This window comes from Coptis chinensis, chromosome 8, assembly GCF_015680905.1.
Source record: "Coptis chinensis isolate HL-2020 chromosome 8, ASM1568090v1, whole genome shotgun sequence".
Lineage (NCBI taxonomy): Eukaryota > Viridiplantae > Streptophyta > Magnoliopsida > Ranunculales > Ranunculaceae > Coptis > Coptis chinensis.
Window position 1 is genome coordinate 30,865,322 of NC_141463.1, and position 15,440 is coordinate 30,880,761.

Sequence of the window (15,440 nt, forward strand, 5' to 3'; positions counted from 1 at the left end):
TTTGATTATCCATTTCCATTTTCTTGTACACTATCACCTAAGCCCCACAATACCTAATAAAGACCTTTAGCTCAATTAGGAGTAGGGTGGTGTGATAATAAGTAGTAGACGTGATTGATCGACATCGGCTCCTCTGACTGTCATTGAGATGTAAGGAAATGTGTGCCCACTCCACACTAGAGTTAACAAAACCTGAGTGGAAAAATTTTGAGTGAATTTGTGTTTCGACACATACCTGTGAGAACCCATTTAGGTACGCTCTCCAAGGGATCCAGAAAAAACTCTGCTAGTATATTTCAATGAAAAGTTCACTGCATGAATAATCATATGTAGATGTTTTAATTATTGAATACATATTAACTTGAGTTTCAAAGAAATAAATCCTCATTCCCTGCTAAGGAGATGTATGGATATCTGAGATTAATTTAGGAAACGAAGTTTACATCATCGAAGTCGTTGTAGTATAAATGAAGTTTGTGAGTATCTTTTTGGAAAACTCTCACGAGGCTATAACTCGTCCACTAGGGAATTCCTAGTGGTTTAAGGCCTTGTTGCATATGGTCAATGCAACCGCACTCTGTAAACGAGAATTAGTTTAGGACTACACATATTTTTGCCACTTATCTATTTTAGTGTCTCTTCTTTGCAGCGAGGACAAGCAAAGTCTTTGTTTGGGGTAATGTGATAAGCACCCAAAAGTGTATTATGAAACCCCATTGAGACATATAAATTTGGTTAATTATGTGTTTAATAATCATAAAATAAATATGTTTTCATACTTTTTGCAGGTATTTGCGATAAACATGGAAATATTGGTTAAACCTGAAATAAAGCACAAGGAACGGCGATATATCTAATTCTCCCAAATCCACACGAAGCATCAAACTTCCAAAGCTCCTACCTCTCGAACCGGGGACTCGAAACACGAGAGATGCTCGGATAATCGTATGATGAACTCTACGATAGGGGGAAATTGTAACACTGCCCAAAATACCCGGACCGCCAACTGGGTGCGCATGGATGGACCCACTATGGGGGCCACAAGATTGGATGAGTCATCAATCATGGAGCATGTCAAGACAAAGATAACAAATTATTGGTGCAAAGTTGACACCTTGCATGTAATAAATTAGATTAGGTGTTAATAGTGAAAAAAAAGGCAAGGTGTCACTTTGTTTTAATGTGGTAGATAAAAATGAATCAATGTGGTTTGATAATTCACGTGGGAGGAAATGAGATTTCTCTCAGATGGAGAAGAAATTAGACAAATGTGGGGACACTCCATTTACTCCCTTGACTTATTTTCCTCACATGACATTATTTTAGTTCCTTAGTGAAAAGGAGAAGTTAGTTTTAGTTTGGATTAAAAAAAGCTTGTAATAGTTTTAATGGAGGAACACTTGTTCTTCTAGAAATAAAATTAGAAGTGAGTTTGGTTGTTGATATTGCTTCTCTCTCTCTCTCTCTCTCTCTCTCTCTCTCTCTCTCTCTCTCTCTCTCTCTCTCTCTCTCTCTCTTTCTTTCTCTTTTGTGTTTTTTCTTAGTTCATAAATCCTTGTCCCAAGGATCATGAGCTAACTTCCCTTTTGGGGAGTTAATCTAACTCATGTGAGGGTAAACCAATTGTTGTTGGTTTGGTAGGTTTAGGAAGAACAACTAACTCTACATCCTACCCCAAAATGGTAGTTGGTGTAGAGTTTAGTTAGGAATCAAGCAATGAGCTTAGAGATAAGTCATTGTTTGGTTTCACTTGCTAGCATGTATGAGCTCTTTAGTGAGCCATGCATGCTAGGGATCAAATCTATTTTTCCGTTAGGGACTTGTCTATGAGTCTAGGAAGAATCAAAACCTTTTTCAAATCAACACTAATGATAGTTTCACATGAGGAGGATTAACTCTCCAACTTCTCTTTCAAATTTCTATTTCGGTATTAAGAGCATGTTTTCATTGTTAATATTTTTATTAATGTTTGTGTAGGAAGGAAAAATCTAACATTTATATTATATCCTTACTCCTTAATTTCCCTTTATTGTAACATCTAATTTTTAGTTGTTCTAAGCTTTAGGTTAGTTCGAATCCTTATTCAAACTCTACGAAACGAAAATCGTGAGTAAGGAACCTTGATTGCTTTTACATTAATTTAGAGAGTTCAAAACTCTAAGTAGTGTTCTCCAAGCATATATCACCTATACAACAAAGAATCAATATGACTATCACAACAGACACAACATGTCCCTTTTCTCACATGACCCCATTTAAATCTGTCCTCTGATGTCTCCACACCAACCTCTGTAACCAATTAGAAACTTCATAAACCATTTTCTAAGATATAGGTAGGATATTTGCAAATAAAAGTTCAGACAAAAAAATAAAATAAATACTCGCTTATCATTACAGACCTGGCCCACCAGTTGAGCGATTTGGAGCTGCAGAGACTTCCTGTCTATTAGAGCTGAAGATATAAGAGATGACCTATTTAGGAAAAAAAAAATACAATGAATTGCTATATTCTTATAAGAATAAGGAGCTTAAATAATAAGAAACGCCATGGATGATAAAAAAAATTATCTGATTGAATATTTTAGACAAAAAGTTGGCCATGGCCACATGGCTACTTTGGCTGCAATAGTAGAATTCCATTTTAAATATATTGAAGAAAAAAGAAAGTGTCCTTGTTCTCAAAAACATGCCATGCATAGAAACTAGTCCATTAGTTTACATACCATACCAAGACATGGCTCACTAAATTTTAATGTTGAGAGTTGCTCTACATAGTTCAGCAGATGTATAGCAAACTATACATGGTTCAATAGATGACATCCTTAAAAATATTATTAATAAATATACCATGATGATGAGAGCAAGACTCAAGAAACCAAAATTAAGAATTTGTGAATGCACAGTTGCACACAAATATAAGCCTGTAGAAACTAAAACACATGTAAGCAAAAAATAACTAACCATCCATTCAAACATTGTGTTGTTACAACAGCTTTCCGTTCCACAAAGCGTAGAGGTGTCCTCTTGTTTCCCTTCTTCCAATTCTTTCAGTTACTACAGGTCAACTTTTATAAGACAAAGTAAGCATACATACTTAAATCTGAACAACATACCTTGATAACTACTCTCTGTGGATCCTTTGCAAAAGGAAACCGAACACCTTTACCTCTTGAGAAATACATTGAGAGATCACCACAACTTGACTTGTCTTGCACAAAAAGAGAATGAAACTGAGCATCTAGTGTTTTGTTAGGAGTTCATTTCAACCGATTTGTTATTCTTCTTCTTTTTTAGGAGGGGTTCCCATTTGATTAGTTGGGGCACTTATCTCTTGTATGTTTTGGTGTATTTGCAATTGCACACTTGGCCCATTCCATCCCACTATATTATATTGTCCAATATATAATCTACATTACCAACCAAACTACCAAACTAAAAAAAAGAAAAAACCTATTCAAACCTCTCTCTTCTTCTCTTTGATGCTTTCGGCAAGAACTTAACCTTTTTTTCTTGACGAAATTCGAATTACAGGACGGTTGTTCAAGTTTAATGAGTAGCCTTTTCACCTTGGTTGTTGCAGGCTTTATTAATACTTCTATTATAAGCCCCATTCTTGTCACTTTGTCCATTTCCCAACCTAAGGGAAGCAAGTTCTCCCTTGAGTGCCTTGAGTTCTTCTGCTGTTGCAATTGCATCCCAGTCGTCCTCTGTGTTGGTCATTGTAGTCCGTGAGCTCCCATGGGAACCACCATTTTTTTCGGCAGTAGGGCTCTGAGGTTACCAGGAATATCAGGTGTAGAACTCCCAAGAGAAGTGGCTGCCCTAACCTGCTAAAAAAAGAGGACTTGCACCACCACCCGGAGAGGAAGCCGCTCATTTTGCACAGCATGCATGCAAGCAACTGCTATTAACTTTTTGCAGTCCATCAGTTTGCAGATCCTTTTCCTCTCACTCTTGCTCAATGAGTAATACATAAAAAAACACAGAACGAATATGCTTCTTATCCAATGATTAATTATGCAATTGGTTCCTAAACATGTTAACTTGTCCAAGCTACTTACTTGAGTAAAGCACCTAATATAGGTTTTTTCTATACAAAAAATAATAAGAAAAAGAGATAAAGTTTGGAGCAGTACTTCTTGTTAATTTTATCAAACTCTGCTGTAAGAAGAGCCATTCCCTTCTTGTCTAATCTCAAAAGTGGCTTCTTGAGCTCCTTTTCAACTTTCTCCAATGCATCCATCATCATAGCCTCTGCGGGGTCATCAGGCAGATCTCTCTTGCAAACAAATAACATTAAGCATATACAAAATCTAAAGAATTATACAACTGTAGGGTCACATTTAAAGGGGGAGGGGGGATTCAAAATCAATGATATTAGTGAAACTAATAATAGTACAATAAACTTCATGAACTCCAAGTAATACATACTTGATCCTTATCTCCTTTAAAGTTAGTAGATATGTTCGAGCATCTGGGATATTTTGTGTCCGTGATTGAATGGTATACTTAATCCGCTCAGATCCGTCCAGTTACATTTGGCTTACCGGAATGTGAATTGTTGATGCTCCTCCGAAATAATTAGAAAACAACTCCGCATTCAGAGTGGCACTCATTAAAATCAATCTCAAATCACGACAACGTGGAAGAAGATCCTTCAGCACAATCAATAAAAAATCTGCACAACAAAGTTTAACCAAAATATTGACAAAAATATGTGAATATTTGGAATGAAATACTTCTGGCAAACCCAATTGCCAGATAACCACTTTTTTTTCTCTCCTCGGGCAGCTATAGTTATTGAATCCTCTGACAATGTCCAGAATAATGTAACTGGCGATCATCGGGGAAAACACTTGTTGATGTACATGTCCGAAAAGCCCCCATCAACCACCTGAACTTTCGAGCCCATTTTACGGCCATAGAGTGGTGATAATAAACTTGGTATGGAGTATTCGATCGGGGAGACCAAACAAACTCGTGGGATTGGCAAGAACACCTTCGATAGATCGGACCTCCGGCATATGTGGTCTCGACATGTTTCTCAGAGTCGCATTCCCACCAATTAGATTAGAAGTTATGTACAGAGCAACATCATGATGCGCTCAAAGACATTGAGAACCAGGTGCCCATAAGCTTCAAACAAAGGACCGCCATGGTTTTGAGGGAGGTAAAATGGGCGAAGGGTGTCAGGGGGCGTATAGACCCTAAAGCCCATATAACAGTCATATTAGCAATAAGATTCATTGGTATATCATACTTCTCATCGACTGTATCCAAAGGCCATTGATACCGAATAAAGGACACACCATCCTTCCTATGTCCATAAAACAACCTCATATTATTAACCAACCCAACTGGATCAGATCTTTCATAGATACTATCCAGGCAAAGACCCTGAGCTTTTCCATCCTTGCTTATCAAACACTCACTATACTTGCTTATATAGTAATCATCGGCAAAAGGCATCCCTTCCTCAATAAACCCCTTGACAGCAACATCAGCATGGTACATTAGCTCAAAATCTGACTTTTTAGGATCCGCTCACCCAAATGCCATATAATATTGCGACCCTACAGCTACCTCAAGACCTATATCAATCAAATCCTCATTCGGACTCAACGTCCACCTCAACCGATAATTCACCCTTTGATATTAGATACTCCCCACCTACTATTGGACCAAGTAAACTTTAGTCTAATACAACCCAAATCAACAAGTCTAATGTCAATGATAAGATCTTGGAACTCTTCAATAGCTTTTAAATTCAAAACAACACCACCACATTTTTCATCGGCACTAAAAAGTAAGAATTACATTAAAATACCCGCATAACACCTAAGGATCGGCAACAGTATTTCCTACAATTCTAAGTTGGAAAAACATAACAAAACTCATAAATGAAATAAAGTGTAACACAAAAACATATTCAAGAGCTAGTAAAGTTGGTAACTGCCTTAATTGGTACCCTTGAAATTTCAACACAAACCCATTACAAAATTCAGTATTATCTGGATAAAAAAAAACAACTACTTGATGGCAAAGTCCTAATTGAGCCTCCTTTAAGATATATAAGGTACATATGTAACAAAGCATCTAAAACGCCCCACATCACATCTGAAATGCTTTTGTTTAAACATAGAGATAACTCTCCTTAGTACATGATAACAGTTTAGCACTATCCAAATGTGAATTGATATAAATATTTAATAGTACACGCACATAAATCTCAATGTATTTGTAGTTGAGAGATTGTACTCAAGTAAATCTATTTGATCAAGATGACTGAGAATATTACTCCAAAGACCATTAAGACTGGGAACAAAGTAGAAATATCTTGGTCACTTAATCAAAGCAATTTGTAAAATGCAATTCTTACATCACTCACCAAGGATAGTAACTTCAATGCAATAGAGATTGGTTAAAATCTAAAAGCATTATAGGTTCATATCGGGTACACGGTGATAACTTTCTAAGTGAAGAAAATTACCTGTCTAAAGGCATAGACATTATCATATCCAATTAGCTAGAAAAAACAATATAAGCACAATAGATAGATAGTACATATATACATTTACCATAATCAATAGTAAGCAGTAATGTCAATATATTTAAGTATAGCAATGGATACTAACCTTTGGTTCAATTTCTAGAGCTGCTAAAAACTCAAAGCAGAGAACTCGATCGAATTGTTCTTACTTTCAGTCCCATATTATTCAAACATCTAAGAACTCGGGATTGAATCAATACGAGGAAGATGAAATTTGCCTTTTAATCTAATTACAGCCGTCTCTCTCGCCCCTTCATTTGCCAACAATTTCTTCTCAAGTTCAGCGGTTTCGTGCTTGCAACTCTTCCTTTAAGCCCTTCACTCTTGTAAAGATTGTTCTTTTTACTCCCATAATCGGGTCGCACAAATGAAACATTTATAAGTTATGGCTTTGTTAAATTAGATTGCAAACTAACTAAAATCATTAGAAATCAATTGGGAGTTTACCTTCGCAGAAAGAGAAAAAATATTGTGTGGATCCTCTCGCTTTCTCGAGCAATTGGTTGATGATGGGCGTGATTTTTCTGAACTAACTGTGAATTTCACAGTGCGTAGTTCTTTCTTTGCTAAATACCGACGCGAGATGAGGCACACCATCGAGTAAATCTTTGACTACCTGCACTACTGAAATGCAAATTTGAAGTTAGATCAAGGCGTGTTAAGAATAGATATGACAAATTAAAGACAGAGGGCTTAGCTCCTTTCAAGGCGTCAACCTTATATTGATCCACATCTAATTCTCCAGGCTTACCAACATCTTTAACTCCAGAAGAGGCTATCACCCTAGAAGACTCACACTTTGAGACTTGTCCGTACTTTTTGGAAATTTCACCTCTGAAGAATTGTGTTTGCACCTCACTATCATTGATTCCATTTCTAGAGTTATTGGGTCCTATCGACCGACGTTGAGAACCTTCAGAAACCTCAATGTCATCTGAAGAAACTGGCTGAGGAGCAAAAGTAACAGAGTAGTATTCTTTCTCATCATTGCACTGGAAGAAGAAACAATTTATTTAACTCTATTTGTCCGATTAAATTGCAATATAAAATAATTTATGATGCATAGAGAAATTCAGAGTAATATTACCAATATGTTATCATTCCCTTTGGCATGACTTTGAAGACCCTTCAACATGTGAACTCTATGATTATCATTCACAACACCATCACAGCCTTTGGTATAAACATCTTTTGGATATGATGGGCAAATACGCTTACGTATGTGATCAACAAACTTCAAAAGAAGATCCCATAGCCTAAAGGAAGAAAAAAAAAAAAAAAAAAAGTAGGATCAGTACCATGAGACACAAATAAATATAGAACAATCAGTTGGTTTGTTATGCTGACTTAAAGAAATGATCCAGAGAGAGAGAGATACGTTAAGACTATTAGTAAAAATTGGTCAGACTTCGTCTAGGAACTTGGCTCGAAACACTTCCACGACCCCCTGTCCTTGGCCTTCGCTTTTCGGTTGAATCATTTTAAGGATAGCTAAGTGCCCCTGTTTAGTAAGGCGTGCTTTGTCAGATCTATCGAAGGGAGAAAAGCCTCATCTTCATACTTGGCTTCAAGTCCCATAAGAGAAGAAAGAGCTTAAAAGAGGAAGAAATATAGTTCAGAAGCTCAGCCGAAGTAGAGTTGTGGCGACGGTCGAGCGCTCTCTCCAACACGAACAACTGGCCTCCTTGAAGGACTTAAGGACAAATGCCTAGCGAGCCAAACCTTTCATAGTGAAAGAAGAAATAGGATGTATAATAATGATTATACACCTGGCTTGAAGTTACGCACTTTTGTCAGTGGTTCGGAGAAGCGAGGGTGGGCGGAACGATCAGCTGTCGTGCTCAGTCTTTTTCTAAGCTTTTCCGTCACTGCAAAAGCCTGCCTAGCAATTTAATATAAGAAAACTTTATTATGTCAAAAAGAAACAGATGCACATCTGAAATGTAACCAACAATTTCAAAAAATCCAGCCACACAAAAATTGCTTTAGGTTGCACAACTTGTGGTGCAATCTACATGCTTAACTATACATCACAAATGCACATCTGAAATGTAACCAACAATTTCAAAGAATCCAGCCACACAAAAATTGCTTTAGGTTTCATAACTTGTGGTGCAATCTACATGCTTAACTATACATCATAATACAGAGCATATATGAAACAGTTGAGATAAGATTCAAGTAAAACACCTTAAAAACAACAGGTTTAACATCCTCCACTATTACTTTATCAATGTTTGTATTTCTAATCACTCCATACAACTGGTCCCTAAACACAGGAGAGCCAGCAGCAAGTATCAACTTGTGGTTTCCTCGCCAACCTCGAATGTGATATCAGACGCAATCATCCTTCACAAAATCTGAGGCTTCTAAAGTTGTTCTTTTAAAGAAATGCTTATATCCCCTGTATAAAGATGCAAGTCATCAGAAAAACTTTGTAATTATCAAAATCAGAAATCTGGTATTCACGCACTGCTCAAATTAGCAACCAAAAACTCTATTCTTGTTAGCATATTCCACATACTCTAGATTCTTATTTCGTTTATCATCTAAAATCCGTTCCTCGTTTCGAAGCCAATGCAATTTTTAGCATTTTAGGCAAATTGCGAAGCCAATGCAATTGCCTTTATGCAAACCTTTTTTGTTTTCAACTGTTTCATTTACTCGTACTCATTCTCTAACAGTGACTTCTCACAATGGGCATATGTTGGCATGCTTTCTGCAAAGTAATATCTCCCAAATGGTTTTGATCGCTCGAGAAAATGGGTTTTCACCCAGGAATCTAGAGTTGATTAAATGGACTCTGAAGTTGCAATTAGACAAAAAGAAAATGGAAAATCAAGCAGTAAAAAATAAACCGAAACAATTAAATAAGCATGATTAGAAATAACCTGCTGCCTTGATAAAAGAAAGTGTTTGTTGATGAACGAAAGTGGGGAGAGAGGCAAAACAATTAAATAAGCATGATCAGAAAAAAAAGTTGCTGATGTTGGTTCAAGCATTTGTTGATGAACGAAAGTGGGGAGAGAGGGAAAGGTTTTTACTGCTCTGTATTTCCACTGCATTCCAACAACATAAAAGTATCAGTTAAACCTCAGATTCAGATCATCTCATCAAAACACAAATCTAATCTTAGAGATATTACCTATAGCTCGGAAGTGACATTTTGACAAGAGGTCCCATCCAGTTGCTAGCGGAGGATTATTGTTGCTCTGCAATCATGAAGGTCAAACCCATAAAATGAAAAGGAGAAATAATAAGGTGGGTGCTGTAGATACTTGCATTTGTCTTATAATTTATTTTGGAGAAACATGGATGTTCTCGGGCGATCCACAAAAACAAAGCACAAAACATATTGCTTTCGGTTTTAGAGCGGTAAATCATTTCAAAACTTTTTGTCTATCGGTAATCTTAATTTTTCAAGCATTGTTGTCGAGGCTAGAGAATTAAACTAACGAAAATACATGGAACCAATTGATTGACGGAAGCAAATCCTTTCAAAGACACTCACCGAAACCGGAAGCTTGATACTACAAAATTCGACCTCTGCCGAGCCATTAATATCAGTGACTTGAATATTGGTGTGGTGTTTTGTATTAGAAAAAGCAGAACCCACGCCAGCAGAAGCCAAAACTCTTGAAGTAGAGTGATGTTCCATTCTACTCTCTGAGAAGAACTAAAATGGATTGTCAAAGAAAATGATCTAATTTCTTTTTCTTCAAAAGGCGGCCATTTTGACTTCTTTGCGATCAAACCTGCGAGGATTGAAATTATCAGTGTCATTCATTGACTCTAAATTTCTGATTATTTCCCAACACTTCGTAGTTTAATTTTGACATCACTCTATTATTCTTAGTTTAATTTTCGATGAAGAGAAGAATAAGAGAGAGGGTCTGAAGAGATGTTTTTTTTTTTTTTTTTTGCAGAGTTGGGAGTGTTTTGTAGAATTGAAAAAAAAAAAGTATGGAAAGAGCGGTTTTTATCTATTTTGAGTTACGAACAATTGAAATCCGTAAAAAGGGCGTAGAATTCCTTTTTTTATGTCGAATTATTGTAAAATCTGATGTGTCAGTCTCAGAGAAAAAATGGGGACTAACGTGGGTCACTGGGAGCATTTTCCACTACTCAGTATTAATGGTCTTTGATTTAGTGTAGAGATATGTCAACGACCAAAAAGATATGTGAAATAGAGAACAAATTGGGGAAGTTCGAGAAGTAAGAATTAACCAAGGTGAATATGACTTACATATGGAGAACCACATTTTCATCTTCTTCACCAGTTCTCCTACAGTTCCTGCATTTTCACCAGACAAAGAAAGAAATGATTGATTGACTCTGGAGAGATGTTATATGGGATGAAATGATCTGATATTGTGTTTTTTGAAAGAGATAGGGACTTGGAATGTCAAACGGGTTGTGCGAGGTCATGGTTCTCACAGAGCTCACTCCAAAGCCTGGCAATGCAATTGCATGGAGACAGACGCCAGTTTGGTAAAGCAACCAAGTTTTTAGTTTCAAAACGAAAAGCCTAGATCTGTTGCAGTGAGTCCACATTTTGCACGCAGTACTCCCCGAGTCCCTGAACTCTGTACTCAACTCCATGTTCCACAGAGCAACCAATGTCACTGGAAACAAACGCGGGCAAAATCATATAAACTAGGCACCGAAGAATGTACACACTAATAACGCACCAAACAATTATCATAGCTATTTAGCTACCTCGTGCCTTTAAATCTACCAAAAAAAAATCACTAGGACACCAACCATCGCCTCTGCCACAACTGCTCAATCTAATTCTAACCTGAAATTTTATATTGGTTTTCATACATGAATTCAATTTCAATTTCAAACCAAAATTTAGGAAGAGGGAGAGAGAGAGACAATTAGCTCCAACTTACCACCTATTTATGTCGAATCAAGAACTTTAGCTTTATCCTAATCTTGTTAAGAATGTGCATGCTGAACGACGAAAAGAAAAAGGGAAAATGAAATCCTAAAATTTGCATCAGTTACTTACCCAGTTTACAGTAAATTGTCATTGAACACAACTCAACATCACCCATAATTCCGTTATATAGGCGCTCTACTCAAAACCACCTATTATAAACTCACAACACGACCTTGAAGTCCTCTATACTCTATAAGATAATATTTCCAATCAAGTAAGAATTCTCAACGGCTCATTCAGCTTCAAATGATCACAAGGCCCAACAGTTTGGAAGAATGTGGAACTGGATTACTGGAAAGCCTGTGCCTTCATCAAAAGACTAAGAATACAAACAGTCAAACAGATGAGTGAAACATCATAAACAAAGGAAAGCAGTCCAACATACGCTGAACCCCTTACCCCAGCAGCAAACCTAAACAAGTGTTAAACTGAACTGCATTGTAAGACAATTATTGACATGTAAACGACTGGTTGATGACTTGGTGAGGTGGTTGGGGACGAATTAGCTAGGTCTGGATGGACCACCTCCCTCCTCATGCATGAATCATTGTCTTCCAGTATGTGGTCATGGACGCCAATATCTATATTCCGCCCTAGACCCTCGGGTGCTAACAATTACAGAAGGAAGTGTTGGGGATTTACACCAATACCAATCGGTTCCCCCACTACACAGGTAACTTGTATGAACACACTTCAACTCCAGATAAATCTCAAATATCACAAACTACCTATACTAACATGCCCAACTCGCTAAACAACTATCAACAACAAATAATAATGTAAAGCAGTAAAAGGCAAACCACAAGACAAAGATTTACCGTGGTTCGCCAATGATGCCTACTTCCACAAGAGCAGTTCTTAATAAAATGGGAAGGACCAAACCTTACTAGATCACTCTTATCTCTTTCACGGGGTTGTATCCGTAAAGGTTCTCTCTCTTTGTTTTAGTCCGGATTCCAATCCCAACTTGTTTGGTTTCTGTTAGATTAGGTTTTCCAAAACCTTGATTTTTGGTTTTATCTCCAAAACCACCACTAGTCATGTAGCAAGGGCCCACGGAAAATATCAAGCGAGGGCCACACAAAATGAAGACTGGAAAGTCCTGGCTCCACCTCCTATGTTCCTCGAACTAGGTGCCGAAGTTCTATCCGACTGTTGTTCTTTGCGATCCCACTGTTCGGCTCGGTTTCTCTCCTCATGTGAGGGATAACTCCACAATCTCCCCTCCCTAGAGCAATGAGGGGGCTACCTCCATACAATTGCCAAATCAACGGGAGGAGTGTCGCCATTCCCGCAATAGCACAACAAACATCAAACTTACCTTCGGTAAGACTTTTGGTCATCATATCCCACCGTTCTTGTCGGTATGGATCTTTCGATACACAAATGCTTGTTACTTTCTAATCCAATGATAACGCATGCGTGTATGTGCTTGGATCTAGAATGAAACTTCGGATTCTTGCTTTTATATCACATGCAACTACAAAGCTTTTACGCTTTAGCCCTAGTTCGTCAAGAACCTCTTCATCCATAGCAACTCTTTGCAACACTCGATGGCTGCAATATACAAACTACCGTAGTGGAGAGGGCAACACACTTTTGCAACTTAGATTGCCAAGAAACCTCCCCCCCGCAAAAGTAACCGTGATAACCGGAGGTGGACTTCATCGAGTCAACATCACCGCCATGTTCGTCGATCGGTGTAGCCTTCAAGTAAAGGGCTTACTTCCACCAAAGCACAAACATGATTTGGAAGTGCCTTTGAGATATCTCAATATCCACTTAACACCTTCCCAATGTTTCTTTACCCGGATTTGATGAAATCGCTTACCACCCCAACGGGCGAAAAGCAATGTCCGGTCTAGTACACACCATGGCATACATCAAAGCGCCCAATGCGGATGCATAAGGAATCTTTTCCATCGACTCTGCTCATGCTCACCCCTTAGGACACATCTCTTTGGTCATGCGGAACTGGCCACCAAAGCGGACATTGTTGGACCGGGTTTGATTTTGATCCATGTTGAATCTCTTCAACACCTTCTCAATGTAGCTTTCTTGAGAAAGCCACAACTTTCCACTCTTCTCATCACGGTAATCGTGATCCCAAGTATCTGTTTTGCTTGACCCAAATCCTTCATCTCAAAGGACTTACTCAAGTCTTTCTTCACTTGGATATCTTGTTGATGTTTGGGCCAACTATCAACATATCATCCACATACAAAGAATAAAAATGAAATCTCCATCACGGAAATCTCGAACAAAGCGACAAATGATCGAAGCGGACTTCTTGTATCCTTGCTTCACCATAAAGGAGTCAAACTTTATGTACCATCGTCTCGGTGCTTGCTTCAACCCATACAAGCTCTTTATCGGCTTGCATACTAGGTGCTCCTTGCCTTTGACCTCAAACCCCTCGGCTGGTCCATGTAGACATCTTCTTCAAGGTCTCCATGAAGAAAATGTCTTAACATAGCTGCTCAACCTCTAGGTTCATACTTGCGGCCATACCCAATACCACCCGGATAGAAAGAGAGAAAATCTCATCAAAGTCAATCCCTTTCCTTTGACCGAATCCCTTCACAACAAAATGAAGCTTTGTGCCTTGGGTGAGGATTGTTCTCATCATGCTTGACTTTGTATATCCACTTATTCTTGAGAAAATTGTGGGTTTCTCAACTAACTTCATAAGTGTGATTCTTATGCAAAGAATCCATCTCGTCATGCATGGCCTTCAACCACTTTTCTTTGTCGTACCTTCAAGTGCCTCTTGATAGTACATAGGTTCTCCACCATCCGATAGTAGCACGCACGCATTATGTGGTGGATACTGGTTGAAGCTATTCTCCTCCTGTCGGACCTCCTTGCCCCATCTGGCGGTGCCGGGGAGGATACATTACAACGCTTGCTCGGTGGTGGTTCATGCATCTGGTCGCATCTTCTATACCAATAGGTTCTATCCCATCATGAGCAATAGGATTCTCATCATGAGCTTCAAACTCATGGTTCTCTGCATTCTCAATCGACGCGTTCGGTAGGAACTTCGGTTTAGAATCAACAAGATCATTGGTGAAAGCTTGTAGCTTTCACCCTCCTCAAAGTCTGCTATGGTTTGGTCTTCTAAGAACACAACATCGACTTCGGATTACCTTCTTGTTAATCGGATCATAGAGTTTGTAACCAAACTTTTCATCTCCATAACCCGGAAAAATGCACCGCGCTTGGCTTTGTCATCAAGCTTGAATCTCTCATCCTTCGGAATATGCACAAATGCCCCGCACCCAAATACCCTCAAGTATCCATAATCAACATCTCTGCCGACCATACTCTCTCGGATAATCACTATTCGAGAGGCTTTGCCGGTGAAGTTGATCACATGCAACAGCGCATTGCTTGTAGCTTCTAGGTAGCTTAGAGTGAGATAGCATGCATCTTATCCTTCTACAATGGTGCGGTTCATTCTCTCTGCTATTCCATTCATTGCGGTGTCTTGGGAACGGTCCGCTCATTAATCCCATGACTCTGGCAATACTCTTCAAATGGCCCAATGTACTCACCCCCATTATCGGCGAATACACTTCAACAACTTCCCAGTCTCTCTTTCCACCATGTGGAATTTCTCAAACACGCCAAGTACTTCATCCTTGGTCTTCGGACTATAGGCCCATATCTTTCTTGGCGATCATCAATGAATGTCAAGAAGTCACGAAGCTCCCCGGTGGGATTTCACTCATAGGACCACATAAGTCCATGTGCACTAGTTCAAGGACGGTTGTCCTTTTCGTGGAGACGGGAATCTTTGGAAAGACATCGTGTTGCTTTCCTACCAAACAATGAGTACATGTACTTAAATGTGTACCTTTAATGTATGCGGCATGGCCTTTTGCTTAGCAAGAACTTCCATCCCTTTTATGCCCATGTGAGGTCCTATAATACCCACGA

General features: G+C 38.5%; 1 long non-coding RNA gene across 1 annotated transcript; it reads right to left on the minus strand.

The window, feature by feature from the left end:
* Positions 1 to 2,195: 2,195 nt before the first annotated feature.
* LOC147481045 (uncharacterized) lies at positions 2,196 to 3,097 on the minus strand. The gene is made up of 3 exons (XR_015205220.1): positions 2,962 to 3,097; positions 2,400 to 2,472; positions 2,196 to 2,289 (listed from the first exon to the last, which is right to left on the minus strand). It is a non-coding gene; the product is annotated as an uncharacterized LOC147481045 (long non-coding RNA).
* Between the last annotated feature and the right edge of the window lie 12,343 nt (positions 3,098 to 15,440).